A 12,537-nucleotide genomic window follows, 5' to 3' on the forward strand; every position below is an offset into this window, starting at 1 on the left:
CTCAGGCAGCCTTCTAAGGTTGTGAACTCCAGAATGCAAAAACCTCCTCAGTGTCATCCTGGGATGGCCAATGGGCATCTCACAGAAAGCACTTGCACCCCCCCCTAACCTGCCCCTCTCATCCTCTCAGTTGATCAAGCCAACGTTCGAGTCACCCTGGGCTCCCTTCGTCCTCCACTCCCCCGCTATCTGACCACCTGCAGAATCTGTTGTTTCTACCTTCAGAACTTGCTGAGTCTGGCTTGTCCTCACTGCCCTGGCCACCAGCCTAGACCGTGCTGCCAGCATCTCATCTGGATAAGTGCTGTGGCCTCTTTTCCAATCCCCTTTCCTGTCCAGTCCATCCTCAGCCCTAGCTGCTATGGTTTGACTACATGGCCGCCAAAGTCCCAGTGTGAAAGGCTTAGTCCCCAGCCCATGGAAGTTGGTGGGACCTTAAAAGGGAGGTCTTCTGGTTACTGCAGGCACTCCCCTGAAAGGAAGACCATGACTCCAGCCCTTTCTTCTTCTTCTTCTTCTGCACTACCATGCCGTGAATGGCCACCTCCATCACATGATGTACTGTGTTGCCACAAGCACAAAACAATGCAGGCAGTCGGTCATGGATTGAAATCTAAAAGAAGGCTGTTTTCTTTTTAAGTTGATTTATTGCAGGTATTGGTCACAGTAACATAAAGCTGACAAACACAGGCACAGATTGCATTGTTCTTCTGCTCAGAAGCCTGACTCCCATGACTCCTACCCACTCATAGCAAGAGCTCATCTGCACAAGGGCTCCTACCTTCCCTCTTATCACCTGCTGAGTGCCCTGTGGTCTCACCCATCCACTCCTGTTCCCTCCCACACACAGCCACATTCCTCAACTCACAGCCTTTGTACCAGCTCCCCTCTACCTGGAGCCCCGATCACCCACATATCTGCAAGGCCATGTTCCTCACTCCTGTTAGGTCTTCGCTCAGGCGTCACTTGCTCAGTGAGATCTAGTATATTTAAAACTTCACCTTCCTCACCTGCGCTTTCCCAACCAGAAGTCCCTGGTGCTTCAAAACCCCCTACCTTGCTAGACGTGTGTGTGTGTATGTGTGTGTGTGTGCGCGTGCGCGCACGTGCGCGCGCGCGTGCGCACTTGTGCTCAGAAAGAAGTTTACTGACAAATACATGGTGGTGATCAGACTCTATTGATAGTTGACTCTATTGATTTGGGGCATGCTACAGATTTCATCCATGATAGTTTTGTATGGTGAGTCTAAGACAAAGATAATACATACTAATTGTGGATAGCATGGTCTTTATTTATCCTAGTCAGTACTGTACTGAAACAGTAAAACCTTGGAAACAGGCTGTAGCTTAACTGTAGAGTGAGCCACTGTTCAAATGATAAAGATTCACAGTGTTTGACATGAAGAGAGATTCCATGCACATCAAGTAAAAAAAATCAGAAAATAAAATTGTGTCTGTATTCATTTTTGTAGGTCTTGGGGCTTCAATTCCAGGCCTGGGTACTGTCTTTGGCTCAAGGCTAGCTCTCTACCACTTTGAGCTACACCGCCACTTCAGATTTTATGGTGGTTAATTGGAAGTAAGAGTCTCATGGACTTTCCTGCCTGGTTTGGCTTCAAACCTCAATCCTCAGATCTCAGCCTCCTGGGTAGCTAAGATGACAGGCATGAGCCACTAGTGCCCAGCATGTGTGTACTCTTGCTCTATGCTCCTCACTAAACTTCATATGCCAAGATCTCTACCTCATCCCCTGCTAGATTTTTCCATAGAACTTACCCACTTTAAAGTACTACAGCATTTGACATTGTTTTACACATTATTATGTCTCTCAAACCACTAAAGCATAAGCTTTATGGGGACACCTACTACTTTTTTGCTCATAAATAGATTCTAAACGTCTACTACAGCACTGCCTCAATGCATGTGCAGAATAAGCAGGAATGATGGTGGAAACTGGGGTCACAAACCTGGGGACAACAGGTGACCTGGGATGGCCACAGCAACTGCTCCTCCAATATGTGCCTTGAAGATAAAATGGACTCAATCCAGCACTCCATGGGCCCTTTACCCCACCATTCTCTCTCACACAGATTGGGTTCCCCCTGGAGGAGGACTGAACTATATCCATGTGAAGTTCTAGAACTTTACCAATACTTTTAGGGTCACTTGTTTTCTCAAGGTAGTGGGAGGTGGGGAGGGAGACAGCATTAATCACCTTCTGATGTACTGATTTATTATGTTATGTTTCTAAATGTACCATATGCTATTCACTTGATTCTTAAGGAACACTTTGTCTCTGTCATCCTGCAGCTTTTCTGTGGTCTGCAGGGTTCCCGTAAGGTGCTTTATGGGCTTAGTTCTCTCGGGGCCTTGGAGAGGTGACAATCAGTATCCTTGACCGAAGTCATCTCCCCCAAGCCCTCCTTCCCTGGCTCTCAGCCTGGCTTCTCTACCTGCATGAGCTGCCCTTCATCTCCACAGACAGCCTGAGCTGGTCCCCTTAGGGTTATTTAAAAGCGGCATGGACACGGTAGAGCTCTCCATGGTCCTGAACTGCCTCTCCAGCTCCTGCTGAGATCTACTTTGGGAAGTAGATGGCGGAGGAGGGAATACTTGTGGCCCCTTGCTTCCCCCCTCCACGTTATACTTCTGCCCACCTCCTGGAATTCTAACCCTGCTTCTTTTTCTTATACTAAACCTTATCCTTGAGGTCTTTGTGGAGTTGGAACAAAGACGTTTCAGACTCTGAACAGCTGAGCAAGGTCTCGCTTGTGTTCAGGTGGGGGTCCCGGTACTTCTCACATTCCTGTGTGATGTCACCTCACCATTCTCCTTAAGTTTTCCAGTCTGTTCCCTTCACTGCTAGATGCCCAGCACATAGTCCGTGGCAGTAAATTCGAGTTGAACCAATGACTGAATTCATGAATGAAACGCAGGTGTGGTGGACAGGACAGGGAGAGGAATGTCTTCATGGTTTGTTGCTTGTTCTCTTTAGGTTAAGCCAGGACTACTCTGCCAGACTCTGTTAGGAACATGGAAGAGAAACATGAGTTTGGCACAGTCCTTGCCCTAATGAGTAGCTACCCAGTGAAGGAATTAAAAGTAGTTAATAACCAGAGCTCTGTGTGTGTGTGTGTGTGTGTGTGTGTGTGTGTGTGTGTGTGTGTGTGTGTGTGTGTGTGTGTGTGTGTGTGTGTGTGTACTGGAGTTGAATTCTGTAACTTGCACTAGGCACAAGTGCTCTGACATGTGAACCATGCCTCCAGCATTGTTTTGTTTTTTAGTTGTATATCAGGTAGTGTCTCATCTTTACCCAGGGATGACCTATGACCCTCCTACCTATAGCCTCCCATATAGTTGAAATTACAGGATTGACCCACTGTCCCTGGCCTCCTATTATAAGAGAGGAGGAGAGTCACTTTCTGTGACTGTGAATAAGCTTGCGCCTCCACCCTTTGTCCCCAGCATCTGGTCCTCATGCCGTGTCTAGACAGAGTTCATGAGAACTGTCTTGGCAGTGCTCTCTCAACACCAAGTTTTTATGGGAAGTTGGAAGCAAAGGGCTTCATCTCTATTCTCTGGGACCATGGAGGTAGCAGAGCCCTGGGCTCTGTGGTTCACACCTTATCCCCAGAAACAGGGAGGGAGGCCCTTTCTTTACAAGAGCTGGACACATTCAAGTGCCCAGGGCCCCTTCACTCTTCCCAAATGTGCAGAGTCCCATGGGGTGGGATGGCATGGGAGAGTGAGGACACCTTACCTGGCTGTCCACAGCCTGCGCTCCTCGGGCAGCTCATTTCTCATCTCTGGCTGGGCTGTGGGTTCTGGGGAACCCCGTGAATGTCCAACCTGAGCACTTTCCCCTGCCGGTTCCAGGCTAACATTCATGCCTTAGCTGTGGAACTGTCCCTGTTTCCACCACGCGATCACTGGGTGATCCAGCTCTGGGACCATCCTGGGCTAGTGTGTGTGTTACTCAATGAACATGGTCTGTTTAGGGAAAGGTTTTGAAAAGATGTCTTGATCCATTCATGCTAATCTATAATGGAATATCATGGAGTTTGTGAATCATTAACAACAGAAATGCATTTCTTACAGTCATATGAGTCTGGAAGTCCAGGCCCAAGGTACTGGCACAATTAGGTGTCTGGCGAGAGCCTAATATTTTGATTCTTAGCTGGCTCCTTCTGGAAAGGGTGTGGAGTTTTCTGGGGTCTCCCTAACATCATAAGGGCTCTATCTTGTGACAATCATATTTCAAAGGCCATGCCTGTCAAAAATCATCACATTAATGATTCAACTTTTTTTTTTTTGTCAGTCATGGGGCCTGAACTCTGGGCCTGGGCGCTGTCCCTCAGTTCTTCAACTCAAGGCTGGTACTTAACCACTTGAGCCACAGTACCACTTCTGGCTTTTTCTGCTTATGCCGTGCTGAGGAATCAAACCCAGGGCCTCATGCATGCAAGGCAAGCACTCTACCACTGAGCCACCTTCCCAGCCCTGGTGATTCAACTTTTAACACATGAAGTTTGGAGGGAAGCAAACCTTCAGCCACTCTCCTACCATCGCCGTGCTTGGTGGGGGGAAACAGAAGTGGGGATGGCCTCTCCAGGGCCATGGTGGTCGATTAGGCAGCTGTCCTGTGCCCTGTCTGCAATGACCCTAAGCACTTCAAGCCCACCAGAAGAGAGGCCCCAGATGAGATAGATACCTGTAAAGCATTGGCCCAGTCATGGCTGGCTGGCTGGAAAATAGGTCACGCATGATGCTCTCTGAGGGCTCCTGGTGCTGGACACACCTTTGATGGTATGGGGGCAGGGCTGGGCCTCCATGGAGAGCCAGCCACGCTGGCCCCACATCCTGGCAGCAGCCAGAGATGGCCGCCCACGCACAGGCAGACAGGCAGGCAGGAGGCAGGGTGCTGCAGCCTCGTTGCCAAGAGTACAGAGAACTTTCCACTGGGTCCAGATTTTCCATCACCATGACAACCACGGGGGGGGGGGGAGGACGGTGGCGAGCCGTGCAGCAGGGTGGAAGTAGAATTCCTCCGAATTCCGGGGAGATTATATGAGGGAAAGTAAGAACAAGAAAAATGAGCCCTGAACCAACCTGGAGATGCCAAGGACAGCACCCCACACACCCCACGTTTCCCCTCTGCCTCTCTTCATTGCCTTCTCCCCACCCCCATCCTTCTCCCTCTCGTATAATGTTTCTTCTTTCCTCTCCTTGTGTCCCTTGGAGCCCTCGCTTTCAGGATTCCCGGCTGACATTTGTTATTGGCTCGGCTGTGGGCTGGGCCATTTCCCAGACTCAACCTGTACAAAGTCATCTCCCTGTTCTAGCCCAGGCCGTAGGTACTATGACTGATCCCATTTTACAGATGAGGAAGTGGAGCTCCTGGGAGGCTCAGTGTCTCACTCAGCTCCCATAGTAAATGGTTAGACTCCAACCACCACCACCCAGCCACCAAGTCTTCCTTGTCTGAGAACCTGCGGGGTGATAATGAGATGGAAATGGGGTGGCCCTGAGAGGGTCCATGGAGGGCACGTTACCATACTCTGGAGACTCCACAGATCTCCCTATCTCTTCCTTACTTCTATCAACACCCTGCACCGACCTTCTTGATTGACACCAGGGCAGAGGGCAATGCCCACCGCCCAGGCCTCCCTGCCACTACTTTTGGGGCTGTTTTCCTTGACTTGGCTGACAAATGCTTTTTTTTTTTTTCTTACCTTTGGTGCTCAGAGAAGGACATTGGAAAGTCCAGGAGGCAGGAGACTGAGACACCATTCCCAGCATTCATTCCATTAGCCAGGGGTGCCCTAGAGAGAAAGAACTTCACCCAGGATGCTTGGCTCAAGTCACATAATCCCACCTCTGAATTCCTCCAAATTCCCAGGGCTCACTGCTACCCTCCAGGCCTCTCAGGTGGTGGTAGATAAGGATATCTTACTTATAGCTTGCTTCTGCTGGTCCCTGGGCAAGACCTTGTGGTGAGGACTTGACCAAGCTTATAAAGATCAGAACAAACTGGCTACTGCAAAAGTCTGGACAGTAGCAGATGTTTTTATCTGGAGACAAAGAATGGTCTCTTCCTGGCTTTAAGAAATCGCTGAAGTCTTCTCCAGGTTGGTTCCAGCTGCTCCTCCCTGCCTTCTGGCTTCAGGCTTCTCAGGCTTCTCTTACTTGGCCTTACTCTTACTTTTTTTTTTTTTTTGCCAGTCCTGGAACTTGAACTCAGGGCCTGGGCACTGTCCTTGAGTTTCTTTTGTTCAAGGCTAGAACTCTACCGCTTGAGCCACAGCTCTACCTCTGGCTTTCTGTGTATGTGGTGCTAAGGAATCAAACCCAGGGCTTTATTCATGCTAGGCAAGCACTCTACCACTAAGCCACCTTCCCAGCCCTTTGGTGCCATTTTTTAATCTTCTGATTCCTCTATGATCACCCCACACTTATTCCAAAGTTCTGGCTCAAATTTCAGAGATTCAGCCTGGAACCCTTAATTACTGGTACCACCACCCTGGGCAGAACTACTCCCTTGGGATGATACCATTGGTCAGCCTTGCCTGGTTACCAGGATACCAGTTGGCTTCTATAGGTCTAGTGCTCCCTCAGGCCCAGTCAGCTGTGATCAGGGAGGTGGAGCCTCCTAATACTTGAACATTGTTGTTAAGCTATTAGATGTATTTTCCTCATGTTCAATTTGGGGCTCCTTTGATTTGAGCAGCCACCTCTGTGATCTGGGTGGTGTCTTGAGCCCCTTGAGATGAGTTAGCTGCTTCTCTAGTTTGGCCAGTTGGGTTGGAGCATGTATTGATGGTAACCTAGAGTCTCACAGCTGAGTTCTGGGGAGATCCCATATCATATGCTGCTTGTGAGATTCAAGGAATCAGAACCTGTTTCCCATTTATTCTAGAATGTTCCAGAAGGTTGCCTTAAGAAACCTGGAGTTCTCACTTCTATTCACAATGTCTGAAAAAGTGACTCATGAGGCTACCCCAGTTATTGGCTATGCTGGAAAGAACCAAAGACTCAGCCAACCACAGACTTCCCCAGCCACCTGTGGGCTCACCACAGACTCCACTGAAGCCATCCCTACACATGTCTACCTGGCTCCCAGAGCCACATGATCAAAGACACCGCCTCTCAGATGTATTATTCATGTCTCCATGTGTGGGCAGGACAAACCAGCTCAGCGCCAGAACAGGGAAGGAACAGAGAGGAGAGTTGTGCAACTCAAAAAACTTCTTCCTCCAAAGCAGAACTGAGCACTGAATTACACCCTGTCCAATCCCCTCAGCCTCCAGCCTCCAGAATCCCCCCTTTGGTATTTTGTGGGATCTCCCTTAATATATGTTAAAGTAAGCCTCTGAAAAGTGTTTCCTCTGGGACACCTGAATAGACAGCTGAGCCCCGCCCAGCTCTGTCACCGGTCTACCCACCTTCCAACCTCAGAAGCTTCCTCACATCCACTTTGAAGTCTGTCCTTTTGCTAACTTTGGTGATAGAGTATACAACCCAAGGGCCAAATCTGACCTGTCAAGTTTGCTTGGAACACAGCCACACCCATTTGTTCATGATTGTCTATGGTAGCTGTGTTTGTGCTACAAAGGCTAAGCTGAAAGCTTGCATCAGACATTAGTTAATATAGAAACTATCAGTCCTTGTTGTAAAGCATCAATGGTCCCCAGGGTAGCCGAGGAAGCCCCAGGAGTGAGTATTCTAAGTGAGCCCCACGTATAACTGAGGATGACCCTGGACACACCCTCAGGTGTTTCACCAGTAGTGATCCAATATGGCTCCTGAAGGGTACATGGTCATCAAAAATGCCCAGGCCACCTGGGGACAGACAACATGTTGGGAAGTCTTGTTGCCAAGACTAGCTAGTCTCTTTCTTGCATTTTGCTGGTTTGGATTCATCTTGGTTCATTTCCCACTGTAACTTTTGTTCCAATGTCTTTCCTGAAAGCCTACTTAGAACCCTGAGTCTGTTGTCCATCTGTCAGCGAGCCCACCTAGTTTTGTGCTTTCTGTGTATTCACTCAGCTTCCTTTCTGTGTGCTTCTCAGGTGCTGTCTGAGCCAACCAGGCGGCCTGTCACTGGAGGCCCTCCTGTCAGTTTGTAATTGATCCGCCAGCACCTGCTTCTCACTCACATTCTCGAACCTGCTGAGACTCCTCTCCACCTACAGCAGTAAGGATAGTGTGAGGCTGGTTCATCAAATATTTGACTGGGCTTCTGGTTTCACAGCGTGCTGCCTGCCCACTAGGAAACCGAGTCACAGAACAGAAAAGATGGCCAGTCACCTAACTGCCCCTCTTCTTGCACATAGGAACACAGAGACCCAGAAAAAAATGTGACTTCCCACCATGGCAGAAGGAATTGAGGGGTACCCTTCAACAGCTCCAACCAAGTATTAGCTAGGGGTGGCTGTGACAAATAGGCCCAAATATGTGATGGAAGGTATAGGATGCTGTCCTTCACTCTACCCTTCAAAGACGCAAGTTTCTTCCATCGCATGACTCCATTGTCCTGCAGCACCTTGTCAAAAAAAGAGCCCTGATGAATCAAGACTCCTACTTCACCTATGATGGAATCACCTAGTGAGTTTCTGGTTGTCATTCCTCTCACCCTGGCCTTGAGATCTTTATTCCTCCAAACCTCAGCCATGTCCCAGCCCTGGTGTTATCTGCTCTGCTCCTCTGCCAGCCCAGGAAAGCACCCTGCTGCAGGGCCCTGGAAGACCAGGGGGACAAGGAAGGCTGCAATGCAAGTCAACCTGCAGAGGAAGGCCGGAGCCGTTCAATAATCATCCATCCTGCTTCCCCCAGCCTGTGTCAGGAAAGAACTGGAAGCAGCAGCTTCACAATTGGAGTCTGCCCACACAGAACCACCAGTTCCCCTCCCCGATTTCCAGCAAGCCAGTGCTGAAGGAAGCAGCTCCAGCCTCCGAGGGGAGTCACTCGGATGAGACAGGGTCTCTCAGGAAGCTGGCTTGTGATGGCTGGCAGCCATGGCGGATAGAACCAGGGAAACCCTGGCTTCTCTTCCTAACATCCCATGTCTAGCAGGGGCTTTCTTTGCTAAGGTTTTTCTCTTGTGGAAAAATCTGAGCTTTTCCTGCTCCTGGCACTCAAGGCTTTCCCCTTCTAGCCGGCCCTAATGTCTCCTCACCAGCTGCTCTTCTCTGGATGGGATGACATTGAGGTGTTCAGAGTCTTGCAATTCCCAGCTCTGCCATTTATCAGTAGACAATCTCTGTGACTCAGTGTTCCCATCTGTAAAATGGGTTACTAAAAATTAGCAGGAATCATGTGTGGGATGGTGCCATAGATACTTTATTTCTCTGTGGGTTTCCCTATCTCCTCTGGATGCACAAGGCTTTCTCTTCCTGCTTGCCTAGCAACCATTCACGTAAGTTCAGGCTGGCTGTACAGTTTAGTCTTCCAGTAGCTCAGTGGGACTTCTCCGGCCATCATGTCAGTGACCTCTTTGCCATAGGATCAAGCTAGACACTTACAACCAGAAGATGGTACAGGGCTCCATGGGAATCAGTCTTTGTACAAAGGTGGTCAGACATAGTGGCACATGCCAGTAATCCTGGATACTCTTGAGGTAGAGACAGGAGGATCATAAGCTTGAGGACATCTAGGGTAAAGTTAGTGAGAACCTCTCTGGCAACACGGCTCATACTGTAGACTGCTTGCCTAGCATACATGAGGCCCTGGGTTCCATCCCTAGACCAGCACCACACCAACATCCTCCTCCTCCTCCTCCTCCTCCTCCTCCTCCTCCTCCTCCTCCTCTTCCCCCCTCCCCTTCCCCCTCCCCCTCCTCCTCCTCCTCCTCCCCCTCCCCCTCCCCCTCCTCCTCCCCCCCCCTCCTCCTCCTCCTCTTCCTCCTCCTTCTGCCAGTCCTGGGGCTTAAACTCAAGGCCTGGTCTGGGCACTGTCCTTGAGCTTCTTTTGCTCAAGGCTAGCCCTCTACCACAGCACCATTTCTGGCTTTTTCTATGTATGTGATACCAAGGAATCAAACCCAGAGCTTCATGCATGCTAGACAAGTACTTTACCACTAAGCCACATTCCTAGCCCCCAAAAGTAATCTCAAGAAGGCATTTCAAAGTTCAATCTTTCCTTTTACTCTTGACACATAATCCAATTCATAACCTATTGTAGGCTTTCCCGAAGCTGCTTCTGCCTCTCCCAAATTCTCACCGCCTGAAGGTTTTGCAGCCTTCCTGGGCCCACCCACACCTCTTCTCTCTTGACCCACCCCCCTCAGGCTTTCCACCCTCCCATTAGATCTCCTGCGAATAAGCTGCTGGGTGGTGGGGATGAGTGCCCGCAGGCCCGAGTGTCTGCTTATGTTCACGTACATCTTTCTCCAGAACAAAGGGACTGGATTTGAAGGTTGGCTTTTTTCCCCTAATTTCAAACAGGCAAAAATTTTGCAAAAACAGTGCAAAAAGCTCTTTTATATCCATGGCCCAGATTCACCAATTGTTCCACTCCTTTTTTCCTCTCTTTCTTCTCTTTCCTTCTTCCTTCTTCTTCCTTCCTTTCTTTCCTTCTTCCTTCCTCCTTCTCCTTCTCTTCTCTATTCCCTCTTTTTTCTTTTCCTCACTCACCCTTCTTTTTATCCCTCTTTCCTCGTCTGTCCAGACAGATCTAGATATATATGTATATGTGTGTATATATGTATGTATACTATATATACACTATCTCTGATATTTGTAACTTCTGAAATTATTTGCAGTAAGTTGAAGATACCATTCCCCTTCATCCATAAATAACTTCTGTGGGAATTTTCTAAGAAAAAGAACATTCTCTTATATAACCACAGAACAGTTGTCCATTACTGCAAAAAACAGAAAATTAAGTGTTCCAGAAATTACTCTTATCTATTCCATATTAAAATGTCATCAATTGTCCCAATAATGTACTTTTATATTCTATATCCAAGATCAAATCCATAATCTTGAATTCATTTAGTTGCCATGTTTCTTTTCTTTCCTTTTTGTTTCCCATCCTCAGCTTGAATTCAAGGCCTGGACACTGTCCCTGAGCCTCTTTATTCTCAAAGTTAGCACTTTTCCACTTGAGTTATGGCGCCACTTCTGGCTTTTTCTGAGTAGTTTATTAGAGATAAGAGTCTCACAGACTTTCCTATCTGGGCATGGCTTAAAACCATGATTCTCAGATCTCAGTGTCACAGTTCTCTAGAAAAAAATTATGTTGTGTGGGTTTTTTTTCTGAATCTTTACCCCATTCACCAGCACTTAGAACAATACTATGAGCCTAATAGCAACAAAGCAAATACTTTGACTCCAATTACAAACAGGAGGGTTAAAAGGGATCTTTGCAGATTTCACACCCTGTGACAAACACTGTTGGTTACATATCTAACTGCCATTCCCTCCGGATGGATGTGTGTGGTGGTGGTTGGATGGACAAATGGGTGAAGAGATGAGTGGATAGACAGAGGGTGGAGAGGTCAACAGGTAAAGGTATAGCAGGAAGGATGGATGAGCAAATTGACGGATCTGTTGGTAGGTATGGATGGGGAAATGAAGGAACTAGTAACTTTGTGGATAAATGATGGGTATTGGGATGGAGGGTTATATTGGGGGGTTAGTGGGTAGATAGTGGTTAGTGCCTGATAGATACATTGATGTCCTCGATGAAGCATTTAGATTGGTGTCAGAATCTCACTGCTCAGGCACCAGCTCTGCCTCTTGCTAGCTGGGACTGCTGGAGTTGCTTCCTTTCTCTTCAGGACCTCAGCAGAAAGAAAGCTAAAGAAAACTTGTCCACACTTTCTAGTTTGGATCAACTCTGGATCATGGAGCTAATAGTACATGTCGGAGCCCAGATCTGGATCCTAGCAATCTATTTCCAAAGTGAGTACTTTATAAAATAACATGGCTGCTAGTTCTAAGTCCAGCCTGGGGCTCTTTCTTCCATAATGCTGTTTTTCACCCTCCCTACCTCACCAATCACCCCAGCCAACCAGCCCACTTGGCTTCTGAACCAGGAAGTACTGGAGCTTGTTCCACAGTTTTCTGCCAACCTGAGGGCTCACAGGAGGACATATTTCCCACAAACCTCCCTCTGCTAGCTTTCCTCATCTCAGCCCGCCCCTCATCCCACCTGTCCACATCCCCATGCCTTTTGTCACTCCTTCACCTTACACATTGCTTCTTGCGAGACTTCCTACCTCCTCCATGCTCCACTGGGACCTGCCACTCTGAGACCTGGTTCCCTTCCATCCATAGGTGGGTTCAGGGTTAGCACTTGTCCATAGGAACAGGAATCAGGCTCAGCTCCCATGGATAGCTGGGACACCAGACTCTCCAAGTGCTCTGAGATAGTGTCATTTACCCTCAGGATCCTGCAATAGGAGTCCAAGCAGGCGCTGGAGACAATGGCACACTGGTGCACCAGACACCAATGAGAAAGAATCATGCATTTTAGAATTTGATATGCAATGTTGCAAAAGTGCTATCAAAATAATAATTGGGGCGGGGCAGGATC

The 12,537-nt window shown here is 48.4% G+C and overlaps 1 long non-coding RNA gene across 1 annotated transcript; it reads right to left on the bottom strand.

The window, feature by feature from the left end:
• Positions 1–2,211: 2,211 nt before the first annotated feature.
• On the bottom strand, positions 2,212–4,983 carry LOC138831469 (uncharacterized). The gene is made up of 2 exons (XR_011373333.1): positions 4,712–4,983; positions 2,212–3,022 (listed from the first exon to the last, which is right to left on the bottom strand). It is a non-coding gene; the product is annotated as an uncharacterized lncRNA (long non-coding RNA).
• Between the last annotated feature and the right edge of the window lie 7,554 nt (positions 4,984–12,537).

This window comes from Dipodomys merriami, unplaced genomic scaffold (genome assembly GCF_024711535.1).
Source record: "Dipodomys merriami isolate MVZ:Mamm:240054 unplaced genomic scaffold, mDipMer1.0.p SCAF_198, whole genome shotgun sequence".
NCBI lineage: Eukaryota > Metazoa > Chordata > Mammalia > Rodentia > Heteromyidae > Dipodomys > Dipodomys merriami.